Below are 24099 nucleotides of genomic sequence, written 5' to 3'. Positions count from 1 at the left end.
TGGTAAGAATGGCAGGAAGCATTTACATCAACCAGAAGGGAAGACTCAGCAGTCAGTAGGTGTTGGGTGTAAGAATGTAGCAATAGGGTAGTTAGGGGAGTCCCAAAGCCAGGGAAAGGGGGAGGAACCCCACCCTTAGAGCTAGGAGCTAGGTGAGAAACTTAGGCTTTGGATTACAGCACTTATCTGGACTCCATTTGATCTGAGAAATGTTTTTTGTTGTTGTTGTTGTTGTTGTTTTGGTTTTGGTTTTTTTTTTTTTGTAGTTTACAAGAATCATGGTTAGTTCATAAAGGGAGATAAATTTTAGACATGTTAGCATCATCACTGTTTGAAATCTGCAGTGAAATACACATTGTTAGACATGTAGACATTGTAGGAAAAGGCAGTGGACATATAGCACAGTAGAGGCTTGGGAAAAGAACTTTGTGTTAAAAGCACAAATACTCTTAGGTGAGCTTAGGGAAGGCAAAAGCCTTTTGGCCTCTGGGAAACAATAACATGGGGAAGCCAGAAACTGACTCCACCCCTGAGCAGGTGGGGCTCAGGGGGTAGGGGCCAAGCATGAGTGTCTCCCGCATACCTGAGAAGGGAGAGGGGCCGGGGCTGTGGCAGGAAGCTTGTTGACCCCACAGTAAGGCGCTCTCGGCCTCCAGTCTTGCTTCCTAGGTGGGGCCAAATGGTACTCATCACGTCCTAAAACAGGATGCCATGCAGTGGCAGGCCAGTGACATGACAGCATCCATGCCATATAGCTGGTGACATGATTTGGTAGGGGTGGGGCTAGAGGGTCAGAGTGGAAAGCCTGCTGCCAAGCACAGCAGACCATAAGCAAGCCAATGACACCGTCTCCTCTCAGTTGGCAAGGCCTGCATAAATGACTTCTTGTCCCTTTTTTGTTCATTTGGGCTAGCGTTATGTCAAGACCAAGCTTAGAAACCCATCCTTTCCTACAAGCAGGTAAGCCCCCTCGCATTTCCGGTAAGCTAGCACACCCCTGTGGACTCCAGGAGCTACACGCTACCAGGAAGGTACCCAGGAGAACATTGCAAACAGCACTACTGGCTTACATCTGTTAAACCTGACCCTAAAGGTGACACTGGGTACAACACAGGCCTACAGCTGCTGGCCTGAGGAGACAGTGCTCAGCCCCAGGGCTGAAAAGGCCTGCCTACCTTGGCACAGTAAACCAAAACAACCACAGAGTGATGTCAAAAGAATGTCAGGAAATCGTGTTTGTAGGACCCTAGCATGAGAAGGGACAGCACCACAGGAGGCCTGGAGGAAGGGGACTGCGAAGACAAAGACAGATGTTGTCTGAGCAGCCCAACCCCAAGTCGACTTAGACCATCTATTTCTGTCCCATAGGAATTGCTGAAAGGGAAGAAAGAAGAGGATGAAGGGACAGAGCTGGTGAGAAGCCGGAGAACCTGCGTGCCCGTCAGCCTTGCTTCCAGGGCAGGGAGGTAGGCCTTCATCAGGCGGATGTCACAGGGGACCACCTATCTGTGCAGCAAGCAGTGCTGGGCTGAGCAAGCAGGGGGCTGGCAGCAAAGACTCAGTGTCTGAAAGACGCCTGCAGCAGCTGGTGCCCTGGAGTCACTGCACCCTGGAGTTCTGAGCTGGCTGAACTCTAGGCTGCTTGTAGTTCACCTAGGCCGCGTCTCCTTCACCGCTTCAAAGAAGAAACACAAAAAGGCCCCTGTTAGTGACACTGCTGTACCCTAGCTCTCCACTCGGTTTCTCCCATTCTGACCCTTTGCTTCCCTTGCAGAACTCCCCACCCTCGCTACCGTCTGGTCACTATACTCTATTATATACATCTGGTTCAAATCCCAAGGGTCTACATAAGAAGGAAACCGTAAGCTTGTTCCTTCTAAAGTGATAGGCTTCTTAAATATTCTACACCAAAATGGGTATACTTTGTCATTTGCAAGGGACATGCAAAAAGCATTCATATACAATATAGAGATACACCCCTACCCAGATCTAGCCAATGGACAAGACATTCTCCACAGTTGAGTGGAGAGTGGGGTCCGACTTTCACATGAACTCTTGTGCCCCATATTTGACCACGTCCTCTGGATGGGGAGACCTGGTGGCACTCAGAGGAAGGATAGCAGGCTACCAAGAAGAGACTTGATACCCTATGAGCATATACAGGGGGAGGAGGTCCCCCTCAGTCACAGTCATAGGGGAGGGGAGTAGGGGGAAAGCAGGTGGGAGGAATGGGAGGATACAAGGGATGGGATAGCAATTGAGATGTAATATGAATATATATATATACACACACACACGAAATAAACAATTTAAAAGAAAAAAAAGAAATCCCTCATTCTGGATTATCTCCAGTGTAAAAGTCATGATTTCTTATGCTGCATGCATTTAAATTGCCTTTATAGATGGAATTATAGTTTCCTAACTAAAATTACATTTTATAGCTTATCCAACAATTTGCTTTATATATATATATGATATGTATTTATATTTGTATTAAACTATTTGATATATAAATAAATTCTAAAGATAGAATATTCCCTTTAAAATAAGTGAAATCCAATGCTATGCTTTCTCCAATAATGTTCAAGATCTCTTTGTTTCATTGAGGTCAACTATCTGGCTACCAGTAAAAATTGGAAATTAAAAAAAAAATGCCTATTAAAAAGAGGGAATTTCCCACATTTTAGGCTTCAAAATTATTTTCTTATATTTAAGGATGTCAAATATTTGATTGAGAAAGAATATAAGTAAATTATGTAGTATTTTTTTTTTAAAAAAAAAACAATATAGAAATACATTTTGGTGCCTTTAACTACTGAACTCCACTCTCTTGTCTTTATAGCTCCTTACCACAAGTATAGGTGGCTCACCTTTGGATGGGCAGGGAGGAGTGAAGTGTTCTCCATACTCAAGGAATCACCTTCTCATTCCTTTTCCAGCCATAGCCGTTTGGAGCCAGAGCCTGGGCCTGGCTGGCCCTGTGGATGGGTCCACAGGGAACAGGCCCTGGTTCTTCTCATTTAACCCTGTGGTTGCTGCATCCTAGGCTGACTCTGGCAGGGACTGCTCACCAGGTAGAGTCTCACTCAAAGTCACACCAACTTCAATGTCCACCAAACTTTTGTTAATGTCACGGCACCACTTTCCATGTCTGTGGTACCCGGACAGGGAGTCTTGTCCAGGCCACACTAGGTGTTACGCGTGCTGTGCCTTCTGCAGCCCTTCCTGCTTCCTTCAGCCTTTTCCTGCAGCTGATTCTTCCCAGGTGATAAACAGGTTGGAAAGCCGGTTCACTCTCTCTCTCTCTCTTCTTCAAGGGCTTCATAGTTGGGAGTCAGCTGTTCCCACTGCTCAATTGATGTTTTATATATAGAATGTTGCTGTGACTCTCATTTTGTAGCCCATGTTTTTCAGATACCATAATTTCCTACAGACTATATATCCAATCATACATATGGTCTTCCTGGCCATCAAATTTATTTCTTTAGAGACAAGCGGTACATCTTCTTAGATGTGGTACAGCCAAGGGTATTCCGCTAGATGACCTACTTTAATATACCATGGTGTTGGGGACCACGAGCAATCATAAAATATTAACTTGGCTGGTTTTGGACAAGTAACAAGGAAGATGATACATTGTGGAGGTGATGAGCTGGTGCCTGCCTGAGAGAGTTGTTTCTAAGTATGGAAAGTGATCCGTGAGCATGACACAAAGAAGGATGCCCAAGCTCCATGTCAACTGCAAGGCTATTACACAGTTTTCCTGCCAACATATCTGGGAGCTGGTAAACCAGGGAGCCACAGATCTTCCCCAACATCTGCGCCCTTTGTGAGTTTAGTTGCATGGCCAAAGTCACAAAGCTGTTAATTTCATGCTGCATCTACTAGGATGTTTTCTGACTTGACATTCTGGTAGACATGTTCTTTAGTGGAGGAAGTGAACCACTGACATGAGCTTCTAGAGAACATATAGTGCCCCTTCCTGTATACAGCCCAGCTCCCTACGGCCCCGCTCCAGTTCTTATCCCACCACATACTCTGTTATCATACAGAGTGGTTGATGGGGTGTCAACCATGTGAAAGAATTTCATGAGTTCCATTGATTTAATGAGGTCTACTTCAGAGGTGATGTCACACAAGTCATTGTTGGTTTTCTCCAAGACCTAGACAGTTACCCATGTGCATGTGGGAATATGGCAAGCCAGGTTCACGTCTCCAAATGCACCACAGTGAAGGACAGTAAGATTCTGTAATCACTTTGAAGGATGCTCTCTTCATTGGGCTTCCATCTCAACCACTGTATTGTTAGAAACGGTAGTTTCACTCAATGCTAGGAAGAAATATAAACTAGCTATGAATTCTACGTAAAATCTTAGGTACCCCAATACTTAATGATGCATCTCAAGCTCATGGGAAAATAATAACAACCCAAATCACAAAGCAGTAGATAAAAAGGCATAGTAAAGAGTAGAGACAGGGTCAATGAAATGGACACTCAGGACAATAGAAAGACAAAAACTGTAAATGCTTAAAACAAAGGTGGATATTTGGCAAGGACAAACAAAATTGGCAAACCCTTACTCAAATTAACTAAAAGAGATAAGACACAATCAAATTGGAGATAAGAGGTAACGTGTCAACAGATAGAACCACATTCCAGGAGGATCATTAATGTTTTGAGATTTTATACTCCATCAAATTAGAAAACATGAAATGTCTAGGCTTATGTCAATATTGAAATAATATGAAATAAAAACATTTCAACAGGTCAGTAATAAGCAACAACATCGAACTAGTAATAAAAATAGCTCCCAACATAGGAAAGCCCAGGAGTCCTGGATTCACTGACTCTACCAGACCTTAGCGAGGAAAGAACACCGATGGTCTTGAAAATATTCCATAAAGGAGACAGGAAGAAACACTTTCAAACAATCACAAAGCTAGTATTACTCTACTCACAAAACCAGATAAGGGATAAAAAAAAGAGCAGCTAATTTCCTTGATGAACATAGATGTGAATATCACTAACGAGAGCCCTTGATCCTTCACATCCAATTCAACAACACACTGAAACCTTCCTTCACCGTCAAGATGGCTCCACCCAGGAGTACAAGGATGAGTATATATACACAAATTTGCTGTTATTGGCCTTCCTGATCAGGTGGGAAGGTGTCGGGGAAAACCACAATTCTGAGACCTGGGAAGGTATCCCAACTCTGGGAGGGAGGCAGTGTCCCAAGGGAAGGGCATTGTTGTGTGGGCGGGCGGTGGCCTGCCTTCTGGTACTTGGGTGGGAGGGTGTTCACAACTCTGAGAGCTGGGAAGGTATCCCAGCCCTAAGATGGGACAGTGGCTAAAGGACAACCTGAAACATGGGAGCCCAGGGGAGGGTTGCCCCAACCCCTGAGGAACTGAAGAGCGTAGGGGCCTGAGCTCAGCTCCTTCTCCAACCAATGCAGCCCCCAGGGAAGGGTTGTCCCTAAACCCTGAGCGGGGCTCAGGCTCCAAGGCTCTACAGTTCCTCAGGGCTTAGGGGCAGCCCTTCCCTGGGAGCATCGTCCCTGTTGAGGAGGCCTCCTCTCAGAGCTGTGAGCTTCCTGGGCTCCCATGTCTCAGGATGCCCTTAGGACACTGTCCCACCTCAGGGTTGGGATACCTTCTCAGCTCTCACACAATGTATACAATGCCTGAAACAAACACCAAGGTCATTCCAAGAAAGGGACCAATCATGGCTTGGCACAATTGGAAGTCATTTCCCTCACATTCTGATCCACAACCACTGTTAACAGTTACTTTCCTGATGGCTGTGACAAATCTCTGACAAGAAGCAACCTAAGGGAGGAATGCTTTACTTGGACTCAGTCTTTTAAGAGACAGACATCATGGGAGTGATAGCATCTTGTTTGAGTAGCTGGGTCCTTAGGTGCCTGGTGACATTGCACTTGCAAGTTTCCATTCCCCAGTGGCACATACAATTCCTCCAGATAAGCCTACCTCCTATGGGTTCCATAACTTCCCAGAATAGTACCAACTACTCAACAGCAATTACTCAAACACATGGAGCCATGTTAGGTACTGTGTAAGGTAGTGTGTTAGGTAGCTGTGTTAGGTACCGTGCTAGTTAGCCATGTTAGGTACTGTGCTAGGTAGCCATGTGAGGCAGCCATCTTAGGTAGCTATGTTAGGTACTGTTAGGTAGCTGTGTTAGGTACTGTGTTAGGTAGCCATGCTAGGTAGCTGTGTTAGGTACTGTGCTAGGTACCGTGCTAGGTAGCTGTGTTGTGGTGGTTTGAATGAGAAATGTCACCCACAGTCTTGAGCATTTAAACAGTTGGGCGGCCGTTACTGGTGAAGTTGTACAGTTTTGCTAAGTGTATCACTAGGGGGCAGATCTTTAGATTCAAATGTCTCATCTACTTCCAGTTGCTTGAGGTTGGGGTGTGGAGCTTCCTGCTTCTGCCACCATGACTGCAGCTAGCTGCCATGCATCTGCTGCAGCATCATGGGAAAATATGCTAAATAAACTTTCTTCCTTAATCTGTCTTTGGCCGTGGTCTTTTATCACAGCAATAGGAAAGTAACTGATACACACGACCTCAGCAGAGAGGGCTGGCTGCCCAATCCCCACCCAACCATGTTGTCCAGGGTCCAAAGCAGACTGAGTCTTGCCTCACATTATCCAGGCTCCCCTCCCCCATCCAGAGAAATGGTCAGGTAGCCGAAAAAGAGGACCTGTCCTACTATCTCTCCTTAACCTGCTTCCTCCTCCTTGCTCCCACCTTAAAAGACAAAAACAAAAAACAAAAATGGGGAGAAAACTGTGCAAACAGGAGAGAAGTAAACAAAGGAAAACTCTAATTAAGACTGCACAAAAGAATCTGAGAGTAGCAATGGGTCAAAAGAGCGTGGACATGTGACCAGAGCAATCCACTGAGGGATTCTGCAGTCGTAACAGCAGTGACTTCAAACAGCCCATAAAACTTTTAAACTCACTCTATAAAATAATGTACCTTTATCCCCAAACAAGCGACAACTTAAAAAGAGTCAAGTATAGGCCAATGGCTTTGGTGAGCATAGACAAACCAACAAACATTTTGAAATAAGAAACAAAACCAAAAATGACAAACGAGATTTGTGTTTTGTTTTCTTTTTTTGTGGGTTTGTTTTTTGAGACAGGGTTTCTCGGCATAGCCTACACTGTTCTAGACTTGCTTTGTAGATCAAACTCACAGAGATCCACCTGCCTCTGCCTCCCGAGTACTGAGATTAAAAGCATGTGTCACCTTGCCCGGATTAAGAAATGAGTTTTTAAAAAAAGAAAACAGGTAACAATGAAGAAAGAGAAAATGTAGGCACAAATTATTTTATAAATTTTATAAATAAATATTTATGAATTTTATAAATATTTTATAAATAAATATTTATAAATTTTATAAATAAATATTTATAAATTTTATAAATATTTTATAAATAAAGTTAGTAAAAGGCAAAATCCAAAACCCCAAAACCAAAACTAAAACACGGGGAAACAAACTCACAATGTCGAAGTCCAGCAGGTCAGAGAAGTTCTAGTCTGTCAGAAACAGCCGGGTCCAAGTGCTCACCAGCCAGTCGAACGGACAGCCAACAGCTTCTCTGCAATTTAATGCAAGACCAGACCGCTAGCATTATCTTACATATACAATTTTTAACATTCCTCACAATGGCTCCTTGTGATGTGGAAATTTTTGTTTTGTTTTATTTTGCATTTTCTGCCCCACCCCGCCACCTGCCAACGACTATACTATTTTTTCTCATGGCTGTGATCAACTCTTTAACAAGAATTGACTTCCAAAGGGGAAGGGTGTACTTAGACTCAGATTCTCAGGAGACACACAAGTAAGGGTAGTGGGCTTAGACATTAGGAGTGCGATGGAGCTGCCTACAAGATCTGGCAATTTCCCACTCCCCCTGCAAGGAGTACTTGCAGCTAGGCTCACCTCCAAGGGTTCCACAATGTTCCAAACAGCACCACCTATTGGGGACCAAGTATTTAAACACACAAGACAACAGACATTCTACATCCAAACCCTATCAAGGATGCTTTACACTTTAGTAAATAATGATGATGATGATGATGATGGTGATAATAACAGCGACAGGACTGAGGACAGTGACAGACTCTGGGAGCTTCAGACTTCCTAGCGCTGTGGACACCAGAACTGACTAGTCAGAGCTCGCGTGTATAGGTGCTTCAGTGGCATTTCACTTCAGCCCTAAATTCCTGTATTAACTTTGCCTTTTATAGAGCTTATCATGCGTACATTTAGGGCCAAGCCTCTTATCGTGAAGCTTAGGGATGATGGGTTTAAAGCAGGTAGCCTCTCACTGACACCGGGATGCTGTTTCCTAGACAACCCCAGGCATGTGGCGAACACCTATGGGCCTTGGAGGATTATAGCTTCATGGCAGCTTCACAGGAAGAACTCCAAAGACGGTATGTTGATGCGTGTGTTGATGTGTCCTTCACGTAGACATGCTCTCTAACAAAGCACCTTGTCTGTGGTAAATTATAAATAAGGGAAAATCATTTCTTATATTCCTGAAGGTGGCAAGTCTACACCATGGATGAACCCAAGACACTATGGCAGTGTTCACCCATGTTATATCCTGAAATTTCTCTGGGGCCTCAGTTCTCAATACATAATGACACTATGCATACTAACAAACATTTTTAAATAAAAATAGAAACAAAACCAAAATATGACATAGAAATGAGTTTTTAAAAAGGAAAATGGCTAACAATGAAGAAAGAGAAAACGCAGGCACAAATTATAACCCAAACTAATTTTACAAATAAATAAAGTTAGTAAAAGGCAAAGTGGCAAAACCCCAAAGCCAAAACTAAAACATAGGGAAACAAACTCACAATGTCGAGGTCCAGCAGGTCAGAAAAGTCCTAGTCTGTCCAAAACAGCGGGGTCCAATTGCTCACCAGCCAGCCAACCAGGCAGCCAACAGCTTCTCTGCAATTTAACGCAAAACCAGGCCTCTCAGCAGCACACCAAAGACCACCCCTCTGCCCTAAGACTCGGGACTATTTACTGTATGCTGTCTGTGGCTCAGTAGAGGGAGGGCTCGAGCCCTTCACAAGCAGGGGCAACCTTCAGGCTTCCAAACTAGGGTTGACCGCCCCCCCTCGTGGATGCTGTGGGTGGCTTCTCCAGCTTGGTGTCTGAAACCTAAGGGACTATGGCACCCAGCGGTTCCTTGGCTTCATGGGACTGAGAGTGATGGTCTCTAAGGCATAGACACTCAGAAGCAGGTCAGAAGCCAAGGCTGCTGTGAGCTTCTGGCTTGGCATGCAGAGGAAGCTGTCTACAGGACAGAGGGCAAGAGAGGCATAAAGTGTCAAGTGAGGAGAGGCACACCCTGCTACAGGAGTCTGAGGAGGTGACAGGGAGCAGTACACTCCCCACAGGTCCCTTCGCAGCCCCGGCATCTACATGGGTTCTGTTTCCACCACTCAGCGCCGCAGTGCACAGACCCAGGGATTTCCTTGGCTCCTGGCCCCGCTCAGTGCCTCTGGAGCCTCAAGGCACGCCAGCTCCACTGGTTACATTCCACTGGCACCTCCTAGGGGCAGCAGCTAAACAGCTTTTGCCCTGGCTTTAGAGTTAGGAAGATCCTCAAGCTTTTCTGTAAGAAGGTAGTTGGGTGTGGCCTCAGTCTCTGCAAATATGGGGGAAGAAGTCCCTAGCACCGGTCAGTAGAGGGGCATGTTACAGTAACATGCCTGTTTAGCCCGGACCAAAGATCAGCCCCAGCAAGTGTAGAATGGAGCCAATTCAGAGATCCAGCTATGACATCTGATAGACAGCTGCTAGACCCACATTAAGGTCCCCAGGCCACCCTAATGCATTTGGATTTGTGCCAACAGGGTAAATAGACACTCCTGCACCTGTAGTTTACAGTGAGTAGTGGAAGACAGGCATAGAAATAGATGCAAATGACAGACTCTCACCTAAACTGAGGTGATCATATGTGATATAAGATGAGGGCTCCTATGTGGGACTTTGACATCCAGATGCTGGCCTCCTCCCACCACTGTCTATTACTGTGCAGGAGCTGCTAGCCAGAGGAATCCAACCCTGCAGACCTCTAGAGAGAAAGTGCACACCTCTGCCCTTCTCCCTCTCACAGCCTACGTACCTGCTGCCTGAGCCTCAGCAGCTGGGAGGCTTACTCTGACACGCCTGAGAGTGGGCAGCAGTCCCCACCGGGCAAGAGAGATACCGTGAGTGTGGGAAATGGGGTGGACACACTTGAGTGTTTAGCACCAGAGCACACCACAACTTGTGGTAGGAAAGTGCCTAACTGAGAGAGACCTCTTCAGATGCCATTGTCCTGGGGAGCTTCTTTTAAGGCAAGTAAGGGATAGACCCTTCAGGGTTCTCCCTCCTCTTAATTCTCTGCAGGCATTTTCACCTTTCCCCCAGGTACTAACACTAGGGGGTCCAGACCACTTTGGCCAATTCATCAGTCATCTCAGCTACATGACCAGATGGACTAGGTAACGGTGACCACAGACACTGTCTTCTCATGGTTCAGAAGGCTGGACACCCAGCTAGAGAGTGGCAGAGTCAGTTACGATTCACAGTACCCATAGCCGTGTTATCACATAGGACTTAGAGAGAACTTGGGGATCCCTTCGAACTTTCCAGAAGGGCACTACCCCATCAGGGGTGCCCCGCGCTCATGACCTAAGCCTGGTAACTACCCAAGACCCCACGCCTAATGACCTTTGCTTTGTGGATTAGGGTCTCAAAACAGAAGAGTGGATAACAAAATCATCCGGTCTTCCACACACAGACATGGAGGGCACGTGACACAATGAGAAAGAGAGAGAGAGAGAGCCCCTAGTGCTAGTGTTTGGTGCACGAAGTGAGGTCTTGGAAGCTAAGAGTCCACACTGGCCTAAGGACAAGGGTTGTGTGATGGGCTGGATCAGCCGGGATTGGTAGGTGGGCTTGTGGCCTGCGTGGTCCTGACAAATTACAAGCCAGTGGCTTGATGGAGGCCCCAGCATGAACGTGAAGGAAGGCCTGTGGAAGGGTCTGCAGGAGTGGCGGTGCACAAGCAACTCTGACCGCATGATGTTCCATGGGATGGCAGACTAGTGAGCCAGGGCATCTAGGGCAGAGGCTGTGTGGTGAGGTAAAGGGGACTGCTCCACTGAAGATGGCTCCCATGGCCCTACTTACCCAAACACTGCTAGGAAGGGGCTCCAATAGCTAAGGCCACTTCCCTAGTAACCTTGTAGCCCAGGATGTTGGTCTCATCCCTTAGAATGCTGGGTGTTCTCTTCCCCATGGTCCCAGAAACGGGGGTCTCTGGTCTCACTGGTCAAGAGTCCATCTCTGCATTCGCATTGAGGGTCAGGGTGGAGATGTAACCCACCCAGCCCCGTGTGGTCTCCTCCAACACTGGGAACAGTGTGACAGGGCAGTCCTCCAGCCTTGTGACAAGCCCTTGATTGGAAGTCGGTGCCCTGAAACTGAACTACTGGTGTTCAAATAACCCCACTAATTGAAATCCCAATGTTGGTACAAGTGAAAAGATCATGCAGAGAGAAAGGAAGCCCCTTAGACACTCTGAGGACAAGTCCCCGGTCTTTCCGCCTTTGTTCCCTGTGATGCCCTCATGCACATAAGCCAACAGACAACTCTCAGAGGGAGGCAGCCACACCTCTTACCTTCCTTCTACTTTCTCCTGCTATCTCTTGGGTCCTCATCTCCCAGGTCAGTCCAGCTCTCTCAGTCTCAGCTTCAGCAACTCTGGACCTGGTCCATGGTCCCTCATGCACTCCATCACTCATATGCATGGCCAGCTTGTCAGTTAGATTGTCTGGGCAGAATCAGGATGGGCCTGGAGGAAGGATTACCCAAAGACTCTGGGCCACCACACCTGAACTGGATTCCTGAAGGTGTCAAAGGATTCTAAGTGTCTCCTGAACTGTGGTTCTGTCCTGATATCAGTAATCTCTTTGAGACTGGACCAGCCCACCCTGGGACCTTGCTTCACATGCCTGCCCTTAGCAGTCTCCCAGTGCTAGGAGCTGGGCATGGCCTAGGTCCCACCTCAGACTGAGATTTCCCTCCTCCCCAGGTTCATGGAGGTGAGTGTGGAATCCAAGGCTGGAGATGATACAGCTCTAAGAGTGCCAAGTTCCTGCAACCCCACTGTGACAGGCATCTTCAAGGCCTCCAGCTCCTGATGATGTTGAGCAGCCAGGTAAAGCTTCCTACATCCCTGCGGGTGTCCACGCAGAGGCCAAATCAGTCACAACTGTCTGCTGTCCCACAGGCAGACCTCTTCCTTCAGAATGGGGCATTTGCTATGCAATGTAATCAAGCTCCCTAAAGCCTGGGGTCCCTGCTACCCTGTATCTTGAACTGTGTGATGATGATGTGGCCAAGACCATTCATTGTTCTCTTTTCTGTCATCTCTCCAAAGGCCCAAAATACCATACACTCAGGAACTGGGCACTGGGTTTGCAAAGTAACTGAGCTACTTGTGGTTCCAAATGTTCTCCCACATAACTGCCCCAGATGGTCCTCTCACAGGGTGCCCTCTCACAGGGCTTTAGGACAAGCTGTTATGGTTCAGTTTGGGCCAGTGCAGTTCCCCTGAACCCTTCCCTCCCTGGCATGGCTGAGGTGAAGATGAACCAAATTCCTGCTCCTCCATGTTCTCCTAGCTCCCAGCATGCACCTCTGTGAAAACTTACCATGAAGTTATCCTGTCTACCTGCTGGCTTCCACGTAACAGCAGTCACCAGAGACCAAGGCTCTCACAGAGATCCTGTCTGAAGCCACACAGAAGTGCAGGGGTATCAGGCACTGCCTGAGGGGCTCCTAGAATCTGCTGCAGGGAGAGCCTGAGGAAGAGGGAGGAAGGAAACCACTAAGCCAAGCAAGAAGAGGATGATTTGTACCCAGATCCAGGATTCCTGTACTACATTGATGAGCTATGGTCCCAAGACCTTGTTGAACACGTGAGCTGCATCTGGAGCCCCAGTGTTATGTAGGTTCTGGCTATGGCATCCCAGATCTTTGTTTAATTGTGTGTGCACATGTGACATGTGCATGCACAACTGCATGCATGAGCATGATGGCTTTCATAATGACTTGTCAGCCATGTAATATGAACCAGGAAGTACCAGGCGTGGCTTGCTGATTCTCTTGGAGGTCTCCCTGCCCTCACCATTCACATCCTCCTCCTTCTGTTTACCGGTTGAGGCCATCGTAACCCCCCCCCCCGATTTGTGTGGCTGAAATCCTCTCCCCTAAACCAGAGATGGACATGGCTGTAACAGAGGAGCTGAAACAAAAGGATTAAGTCAGCGTTGATCAGGTGGACAGGGAAGGACAGACCTGGGTACAATAGGGAAAGAGGCAGTAGACAAGCAAGACACTGTGGGACACCAGGTAAAACAGGGAAGGGGCAAGGAGTAAATGAGAGGCAACAGGATACCAGAGCAGGGGTGATCAAGGAGGAGGCAGGAGACAGCGAGACATCATGTAGTCAGGGCAGGGAGAGACACTAGGAAGACAGAACAGGGGCAGGAAGGTAGAAGAAGACTAGAAGATAGAGGAAGGAAGAGACCCTGCCCTTTTTAAGGGCATGTGAGCCTTCTTAAGGGCATGTTAAAGCTCATGTGAGCTTGAATAACCCTTCCCAATAGGCAGTCAAAAGAATCCTTCCTGGGGCTGTCCCAGATGGGGGGTGCAGATGTGGAGAAGGTGACAGTCTCTGTAGAGCTGGAAGGAGCCCAGCAGGGTGGCATGGCCTTGACCTCTGTCTCTCAAACCTAGACAGCTGTCTCCTCTCTCTTTTACCTCCACCCAAATGCTCTGGCCCTTCTTGCATGGGGCTGAGTGACACACGCCCATTTCCTCTGGCAGCTGCTGGAGAAGCATCACCTGGCTTGGGAACAGAGCAGGGCATGGCACACCTTCCAATCCTTGTCCTTCCTGAGCAGCCTCCAGTGCTTCTGTGTTGGCCATCTTCGAAGGTACAGAGAGAGATGACCGTGGTCCACAAAGAGGGCTCAGTGTACAGAGCTGGGTGATTTCCTGAGGCCACCAGTATCACAGAGGAGTAATGTATGATGTACAGATGCTGAGGCCTAAGCCTGTTGTTATCTTGCAGAGGAATCAAGAGCTTCCCTCACTGGAAGCCACCCCATCCACTGCTTCTCCCAATGGCCATGGAATCCCTCCCCAAAGCCTAGGGTCCAGATGTGCAGGGAGCCTCAGAGGAGCTTGTGCTGTTGAGGAGCCCCACGAGCCCCTGGGCAGAACCAAGGAGGAGATCCCCAGCTCGGCCTTTCTCTTGTCCCTCCCAGTACCAGCTGGTACCCTGGAGACCGTCTGGCCACTTGGATCCCAACACAAATCTCCCTGGTCCTGGAGATGCCTCCTAGTCCTCATGTCCCTAGAGAATGGGCCTAAATGCTCACACCCCTCCTGAAAGCAAGCCTAAGTTGCAAGCTCTCACTGGAGGCTTGGCTCCTATGGCTGAGAGGCCTAGCTCAGGACCTGGTCCTGGGGTATCTGAAGGGCCACCATGGGCTCTGGAGGTGGCTTGTGCTTTACAACCTCAGAAGAGGAAATGTAAGTCACTAGGAACTGATAAGAGGAAAGGAAGCATTCCGCCACTTGTGTGATGTCCCCTCAAGGTGGCGCTGTCAGACATTTGGCTCCGCCTCTCTCCAACCCCAAAGACTCCTTCCTGCTCAACAGCTGGTCCTAGGGTAGAGCTAGAGGGGGGAGTAGTGGGGAGAGGAGGGAAGGATGGAGTGGGGGAGGGGGAGGAGGAGGGCAGTGAGCCACATCAGGAGTTGGTGAGTTACAGTGTGGAAAGGTGGTTTGATTGAAAATTATCTTGGGGCTCTGACATCTGCATTGCTCCATGGAGCAAGGAGGAGCAGAGGGTTAGACCCAGAGACTCTGGACTTGGGGGTGTCAAGGTACACACCCAGGTCTTGCCTAGATTTACCCACTGCTCCTGGGAGAATGCCGACTGGAAGCTCCAGGAATCTATGCTGTCTGTCACCCTTTTAAAGCTTGTGGATCTTCCGAGAGAATGCAATCATTGCCCACCCCTACAAAGTTCTAGAGCTGCTTTCCAGTCTTAGGCTCTCTGAACTGTCTACCCAGTCTCTAGGATTAGCCTGGAGATTGCATTTTCTTGGGAGAGATCTTCCTGCTTCCTTAATGACACAGGTGACAAGGCTGGACCAGTTCTCCGCTGGCTGGAGGCCATTTTGAGTGTGTGGTTTGAGGGCAAGGTCCACAGCCAGCTAGGAAACATTCAGTTGATATCATCAACCTGACATCAACTTGCAATCATGCAAATGCCATGGCCTCCGGACAGTGACAGGATGGCCCTGTTCCCATAGAAGCCCTATTGCAGTCTTTTAGTTCCTTTGCTGGGTTGAAACTAGAGCCTCTCCAGGCCAGGCCAAGCATCCACAGCTGCATCCACAGCCCCCTTTATATATTTTAGTTTAGATAAAGCCATGCTAATGGCTGGCCCTAAATTCATTGTGGCCCAATCCCCCATTTTCTTCATTGATGGGACTAGACCTATCCTACCAAAGTTAGCTTATAAATGTTCACAGTTATTGTAATTCATAATTGAAGGAAGTCTTTCAGGTCTCGTGTGCACTAAGAGGATTGGTGAGAGGTCCTTGTTTGTGGGCTCCTGACCAGGCCGCTCGGTTATGGCCAGCTAAGACACCTGCTGGCCTGGATGAATGCTTCGGTTAAGTATTAGCCATTGCTAGATGGGATCTCACAGGAGGCTTATGGCAGAGGGTAATTTCAGTGAGGATTGGCTTTCAAGACAAATTGTGGGGTTTTCTTAAGCCCCTGTGCTGCGACTCAGGGATACTTCCTGAATCCTAGCTAAGATCACTGCAGATTCCTTTGGTGCAAACCTGTGTCTGTGGATCTGGGGAGCTGTGAGACTAGGGGAAGCCAGCCTGAGCAAGAGTGGGGTCGAGACATGTCCAAACCCAAGAAATCTCATCCTGAGATCAGCAGGTGTAGATCACTCCTGCCTGCCCCAGACCAGCACGTACCATCACACATAGCCCTGCACCCCCACCTTCCCCATCCCCCAGGAGGTCATGCAGCCCCCTCCCCCCATAACCAGGTTAAACTTCCTCTCCCTTATAAGGTCATGCCCAGCAGCACCTGGAACTCCTCCTTATGAAGATGAACCATCCCCAGTGCCCTGGGCCCAGCCAACAATGCACACTCACCCTGAAAGGCCCTTCTCACCTCCTCAAAGGTTTAAGTAGCCTTTGTTCCCCTCCCCTCACCCCATCCCACTAAATGAGCTTGCTCCCTGAAGCCTGTCTCCTTAAGAGTCTGTTCTACTTGTGCCCACAGCCACCTGAGGTCTCTTCCACCCCCTACAGTTCCCCCGCTCCCCACTTCCCCCTCTCGGGATCCACTAGTTTATGATCTCTGGCTTGTGTCCTTTGATCTCATTTAACCAATGACAGTGGTTCAGACAGCACTCACCAGTGGTTCATTTCTGATCCTCATCTCAGTCCTCTCTGAGCATGAATCCACCTTTCTTTCTTGCCATAGTCTATTCCTTTGTCTTAATGCACTCCAATAATCGTATTCCTGGTCACGTTTTGAGTGTCTGAGGAGAGAGGCATGGTCACTAAACAGTGTAACCCTCGTCACACTTAAGGACAGGAATACAATTCCTAACAAGTGCAAGCAGATGGATGAGTCACAGGAAATTGTTTTCTCCTTGGAATCCATTGGCATGACACTAATACAGGTTCTTCGTAATGTGCTGAAGGAGAAGCTCAAAAGCAGAAAGCGCGAGCCAAGTTATGAGACTGGGACACAGCGCTGTTAATTCCAACCAGACAGAATATGCTAGAATGTTCTCCATCTTTCATATTACTGTTTGGGCTAACTACTAGTGATGGGTTTCCTGGGATCCCTGAACGATGCCTAGTAGCCTACAAACTTGCCAGTGCCCACCTCTGTGAAAGCAGACCCCAGGCATCTGGAGTCATGGATTCAGGACATCCTCTACTGTCACTTCACGGAAAGCTGTGTCACTAACAGTCACTTCATGGAAAGCTGTGTCACCAACAGTCACTTCACGGAAAGCTGTGTCACTAACAGTCACTTCGTGGAAAGCTGTGTCACCAACAATCACTTCATGGAAAGCTGTGTCACCAACAGTCACTTCATGGAAAGCTGTGTCACCAACAGTCACTTGTTTTCAAACCTCTGTAAAAACATGGACTCTGATTGCAGAAACTTACATGCAGAGCTGAGGTCTCTCACGAGGGTGAAGTTTAAACAGATTGTTGTAATGGAAGGGTGATCGTATTATATTTTTGACTGAATGCACATCTGATTTTGCTACTTTTTTTCATATAATGGCTTATGGCTTTCAAAACTATGATTTGTCTGATGTTTTAAAAAACCCAATGATATAAACATGTGGCTTCCACACTTAATGCTCGGTATCAGATCCTACTGGACAGTGCTCCTCAACACCCCACCACCACACAACATACAAGCTACATGTTACTGAATACCCTCTTGTTGCTGCTATACAACATAGTTAGATATCAGACCCAGATGGATACTTTCCTGACACCCCACTTACACTGAAAGGGGTCACATCTGCAAGTCACCATTCACCACACTGCTGCCTATGGGATCAGTTCCTGCTGGATTTGACACCACTGTGTTTGCCACGCATACACTGCAGACACCCTGCCACCTGGCAACACCCCACAGACGCTGTCAAGTTGAGGCTCTGTGGAACTCTCTGCCTACGGAAGTACTGCTATCTATGTATTGGACCCTGTCGTATAACCCATTTCCTGGGAATGTTCTGTAGACATTGCTAAGCTCAGACCCTGCAGCACATCCCAGTCCTACATACACTGTTACACATCAGGCCCTACCGTACACACAGTGCTGAGTGTCAGTCACCCCTGCTGGACTGCTTCTCCCCACATACAGTGGTAGGCACACACACTGAACCATGTGCTTCCGACCACACCCTGTCACAGCTGCACAAACAACTCTAGGTATCAGTTCCAGCCAACAACTCCCTTCTATCCCACATAAAGTGCAGCTTTAAGGCCCTGCTATGGACTATGCCCCAACTGCCAGAGACTCGCAAACTGATTTCTAGCAGGATAGGAGAATGGGAGCAGTGTGGTGATATCTAGGAAGGCCTAATACCTAGTAGTGCGTGCAAGGCAGTGTCAGGGTAGGGTGTCCAGCAGGACCTGACACCTAACATGTATGTGAGGCAGGGTGTCCAGAAGGACTTGTCACCTGTCAGTGAACATGAAGCATCAGCTAGGGTCTCTCCCAGCAGCATGATGTGTGTACTTCGGGTGGCCTGGAGGACAGACCGGATCTCCTGTCCTTGATGCAGACTTCAAAAGGGACAAGCTGAGACGGATGCACAGAGAACAAGAAATAAGACCCTCGGAGAGGCACTGTCCAGAACTCGATTTGCCTGCTAACTGGCTCTCTACCAACTTAGATGCTTATGTATACTGTGTTCTGCCTGCAGGCCAGAAGAGGGCATCAGATCTCATTATAGACTCTTGTGAGCCACCATGTGGTTGCTGGGAATTGAACTCAGGACCTTCGGAAGAGGAACCGGTGCTGTTAACCTCTAAGCCATGTCTCCAGCCCTAACTTAGGTGCTTTTTAGCAATAGGTGGACTCTGAACTGCCACCACTGAGCCCTATGATATCACCACAGCCTATTAGGACTCAATTGGACTCAATAGCTGCCTCCAGATTTCCAGGTTGGGCAGTAGAACAACCACCCCCTCCCCTCCCCCAGTCATTGGCCCAGTTGTCTTGTAATGGCATCCCAGTGTAAAGTGAAAGTTCAGGGGAAGACCCCTGTCAGGGCGCCATTCCCAACCAAGAACTGAATTCAGAGTGCAGACTTACCTCCTAGAACCAGAAGGACTCCATCAGTGTTGGTATCCAGGAACAGGGCAGTCATTCCAGACCTCTCTGGACTCAGCAAGAAGGAGCAGGATCCTGGATGGTCGTCAGGGGGCGCCTCCCCGCAACCTTCCCAGGCCAGGAAGGTCTGGAGCGAAGCTGAGGCTGATGCAGCATGGGAGATCTTGATGGGACCTCCAAATGAAATACTCATGTGAGTAATTTATGGACCACAAGTAAGAGTCCTTTATTTAAGACAGCAACTACGTGGTGGTGCAAGCCTTTAATCCCAGCACTCGGGAGGCAGAGGCAGGTGTACCGCTGTGAGTTCGAGGCCAGCCTGGTCTACAAAGTGAGTCCAGAACAGTTAAGGCTAACTCAGAGAGACTCTGCCTCGAACCCCTGCCCCAAAAGACAGCAACTATGAGCAGGTTCTGGCCACAAAGAACTCTCAGCCCCAAAGTAAGTCAACACGGGATTTATAAAAGCCAGGTGTGAGGCAGGAGGATTTTACAAGCATCATTTCCCTAAAAAGAAGGAAGAACCTGCTTTGTCAAGAAGCAGGAGAGGCTGTTTTTTCCAGCAAGCAGGGTGTGATTGCAGAGGGTAGAAGGCACTGCGTCACGAACTGTGTGTCCTGTCAAGCCGAAAGGATGTTGTAGCACTTGGGAAGCAGAGGCAGGGGGATCTCTGTGAGTTTGAGGCTACCCTGGTTTATAAAGCAAATTTAGGACAGCTGGGGTTCCGTTACACAGAGAAACCCTATCTCAAAATGCAACCAAAAAAGAAAAAGAAAAAGAAAGAAAAGGAAGGAAGGAAGAAAGGAAGGAAGGAAAAAAGAACTTTAATTGGGGCTTGCTTACAGTTTTAGAGAGTTGGTCTATCATCAGGGCAGGACGCAGACAGGCCTGGCACTAGAGCAGTAACTTAGAGCTTTATGCCCTGATCCACGGGCAAGAAGAGAAGATGGGCCCTGGCATGCGCTTTTGAAACCTCAAAGCGCATCCCCAGTGACACATCCCCAGTGACACATCCTCTCTATGAGGCCACATCTTCTAACCCTTCTCCAGCTCTACTCCTGGTGACTACAAACTCCAATGTACGGGTCTATTGGGGACGTCCTCATTCAAATCACCACACAGGCTCCCACAGGCCTGTAGCCATATCATATCCTAATGTAGCATGCACTTGGTCTAACTTCAAAAGTCTCCATGGCCTTTTAGTCTCAATACTACTTGAGAGTCTGAAGTTCAAAGTCTCTTCTGAGACTCATGGCAATCTCTTCACTGTAAGCTCCTAAAGAACCAAAATTAAAACTCAGAGTACATACTTCCAACGTACAATGAATGGCACAGGATACACATGAGCATTCCAAACTGGATGAAAAGGAACATTGTGAGGAAATGCTGGACCAAAACAAGAACAAGATTTGACCAGCTGGGAAAATTTGAAATCCCGTATCTCTATGTCTGAGGTCAAAGCGCTCTTTAGAACTCCAGCTCCTTCCAGCTTTGTTGACTGCAAGGTCCTTCTCTCTCTTGGATTCCGTACCCTGTCTCACGCTCTCCTTGATCCCACAGCTATGGCGCCTCTAATATCTTGGAGTGTCCAACACAACCCAGGCGTCACCTTCACAGCTTCACATAACGACCTCTCCATGCCTCCATGCAGGGATTCCCTTGCCACACCCATGAGCCCAGAAGCTGTTTTTACCTGGGTGAGAAGATTCCCCAGTCCGTTCCCTGTATCCTTCTTGACTCTAAATCCAGACCCATGTGGCCAGAACCGCCAAGTTCCTCTGCTTGCTGGGGCTGAAACCTGGCCTTCTCCTTGACTTGCGCTTGCATACGTTTTGACTGCTGATGTTTTCTATGCTGAGAAAATCACCCACTCGGGCTTATTCTTTTCATGGGTTGCACCATTAGCTGGGTGGGGGTCTATCCCGAAGAGTGCCGATCCCTCTTCCCATTTAGTATCAGGATTTTCTTTAAACTTCTCACATTGTCTCCATCGTTACATTTCATGGTGCTCCTTTTCTCCTCAAACTCTGTATTTTGTGTTTCTCTTTGCCCTGCTTACTCATTCTGTATATGCACAAGAGTGATCACTAATAACCATTTGACACAGTCAATACTAGGCTGCCTTAAAATCTTCTCTGCCCAGGAACCTACTCCAAAACTCTTCCAAAGTCAACCTCCAGCAGATTTTTTGGAAACGGGCCTAAAACAGCCACATTCTTTGCCTCAACAATGGTTTCTGTCCCTGGTGACAAGACTCTTCCCTTATGAAGACCGTTCAGCTGGCCCCACGGTCCACGTCACCCGCAGCACTATTGTTGCCCTCACTCCAATTAGGATGACCCATTAGGCCGCACTTACAATGGCCAGCTGCTCTTCCTGTCCAAAGTCCCAAGGTCTTCCATATTCTTCCGAACAACAGCACAGTCAGGCCTGCCACAGCTCCTGGCGCCAACTCCTGCCTTAGTGAACGTTCTGTTGTTGTGAAAAGACAGCATGACCAGGGTAGCTCTTATAATACAGAGTATGTAAGTGGGGCCTTGCTTACGGGGCTAGTCCGTGATCGTCATGGCAGGAAGCAAATAGGCATGGTGCAGGAGCAGGAGCTGAGAGCTCAGACCTTGATCTCCTGCCAGCCAGGCAGAGAGGGACGGCCGAGCATGGGCTTTTGAACCCTCAAAGCTGATCCCCAGAGAAACAGCTCCTCCTACAAGGTCAAACCTCCTAATGCTTCTCATCTCTCTCCAACAATTCCATTCCCTGATGACGAAGCATTCAAATATACAAGCTGATGGGGACACTCTTATTCAAACCACCACAGAGGTATAGATAGTGTCCATTATGGGGTCGGGAAGCCTGACTTCCCCTCGGCCACCTGCCCTCTGCCCTCGGCTCACATACACCATCCAGTTCTTCCTTTCCCTGGCACTCATAAAGTGCAAAGTATCAGAACCTGCTGGCCATGCAGACACACACCCATACAGTGCTGGCCATGCAGACACACACCCATACAGTGCTGGCCATGCAGACACACACCCATACAGTCCTGGACATGCAGACACACACCCATACAGTGCTGGACATGCAGACACACACCCATACAGTGCTGGACATGCAGACACACACCCATACAGTGCTGGGTGTCACCCCAGCATCCATCTTTATGATGGGACACCTATGACTCCAGCTCTACCTCCTAAGTGCTGTTGCGTGTTAGGCCCTTTTCGATACCCAAGCCTGCATCCTCCTGACCTTACACTGCCAGGCAGCAGCAGGGAGTTGTCCAGCCTGGCCTGAAAAGTAAAAGTGTATTTTCTGGTCAAGAGAAGAGGATGGGCAGAACTCACCTGCCTGTCTGCCTCCCTCATTCCTCTGCTGCTGTCAGAACAAAGAACGTCAACCCAGATGGCTTAGAACAGGGATTTGTCATCTCCCAGCTCTGGGCTCCTGGGGTGTGGCAGGGCTGTGCTCCCTCTAGTGGCCTACAGGGGATCTGCTCCAGCCCACCTCCAGCTTCTGGGCTTCCTTGGCTTGTGGCATCTTAGAGCTCTGGTGTCCACGAGGCATCTTCCCTGTGTCGTTCTGTGTCTCAGGCTTCCTTGTTCTAAGGAACGAGACTGTGTGGGTTTTTTTTTTCCTATGTGTTTTACAACTTCCATGTGATGGTTTAATTTTTAGACTTTGACAGTCAGCCATAACCTTCATGACACTGAATTTTTCCATGTGGATTTTGTATTGTTTGCTTTTTCATACTTGCTCTGCAGTCAGAGGTGGACAAATATAGGTTTTTTGCCTTGATTTCCCTGGGTGCCTCTGACGAAATCAGCTGACCTGATTTAGGTGGGTCTGTTGTCCGGCTTTGTGGTCGGTCCCATGTGTCCAGTCTCCGTCCCTCCCCCTTAGCACCTGTATCCCTAAGGCTTTTGGCAAGTGCTAGAACTGGAAGCACATGATCGTGAGGAATCACTTCTGCTGACCCTTCTAGCCCTAAGCCTAGTTCCTTGCCACATCGGATGTGTTGGACATCAGATGCCACTGTTTCTGAGTCTATAGATCAAGTTCAACAGATCTGTCACCTTAGCAACTGTGTTGCCAAAGAGCAAGGGTCTCTGAGAGTCTATACTCCCATAGGTTTCTCATATCCATGCCTCAAAGTGCTATAAATGCATATTTATACAGATTATATTGTATTTCTACTTCAGTACTACAGCGTTCATTTGGTTGCAAACTGTATCTATGTGATCCTGGTGAGAGTTCCTGGAGGCCCCAAGTTCCCATCTTCACACTAACAGTGCCTGCAACAGTGGGACCATGGTCACTGGCCTTCTCAAGGCAGTCAGGCATAGATGTGCGTCCACTTCTCGAGGCTCTGCTGAGACACTTTCTTAATCTGCCCAGGCTTTCTGAAGCATCTGTGAGGACAGACAGGCGTGAGTGAACACGCACCGTGAACACGCAAACAGGGCTCCAGGGGCTTTGTTCCCTACAGCAAGTGTCCCTTTGTGAACCTCCCCCACAGCAAACCCTTCCTGCCAACCCTCAGAGCGGGCTGGAAAAGCATGAAGATGCCCTGAGCTGGGGCTCCAGAAACAGAAATCATTTTGTCACTCTCCAGCAGCTGGCGTGTTCTGAGCTGGTGTGGCAAACCTGAACTGGCTTCCGGAGCCTCGGAAAACCATGGGCTACTCTCCCTGAGACCTCCCTGTGTGACCTCTTCTGGTGAACACCGGCAGGACAAGCTCAGGGTCTTCTTTCTGTTGGCAGGGATGAGCTCGGGCTGGCTGGGCACTCCGTCAGCATGCCTGCACCAGGGCACTCTGCCCTCCCACACCCTACCTTACACTTGTCCAACTGAGCCGGGGTAGACACGTGCTCAAACAAGCTCCCAGGACATGCCCAGCACAGCACTGGTGTGCATGGGTGAAACTCCTCAATGGGCATTGTAGCTGGGACCAAAAGACCTGGTTCAGAACTTAAAAGACAGTCCCTACCAAACACCCTCTGTCCCAAAGAGCAAGCTATGGAGTATCTCCGAGACTCAGGGTCCTCCCCTATGAGGTGACATCCGT

General features: G+C 48.4%; 1 protein-coding gene across 6 annotated transcripts in view; it reads right to left on the bottom strand.

The window, feature by feature from the left end:
* Positions 1 to 24099, bottom strand: part of LOC311606013 (uncharacterized protein) — a 63766-nt gene that overhangs the window by 27192 nt on the left and 12475 nt on the right. For 4 of the 6 annotated variants that reach the window (XM_084796947.1, XM_084796946.1, XM_084796948.1 and 1 more), the window contains 3 exons: positions 22378 to 23442; positions 21392 to 21505; positions 7539 to 7635 (listed from right to left, as the gene is read on the bottom strand). The gene's annotated coding sequence lies outside the window, so the exon portion shown is untranslated. The remainder of the gene's footprint in view (positions 1 to 7538; positions 7636 to 21391; positions 21506 to 22377; positions 23443 to 24099) is intronic. The other 2 variants (XM_084796950.1, XM_084796951.1) reach the window with 2 other exon arrangements.

Source organism: Acomys minous (assembly GCF_964271855.1).
Source record: "Acomys minous genome assembly, chromosome: 9".
In the NCBI taxonomy this organism is placed as follows: domain Eukaryota; kingdom Metazoa; phylum Chordata; class Mammalia; order Rodentia; family Muridae; genus Acomys; species Acomys minous.
This window is presented reverse-complemented; position numbering and strand designations above follow the sequence as displayed.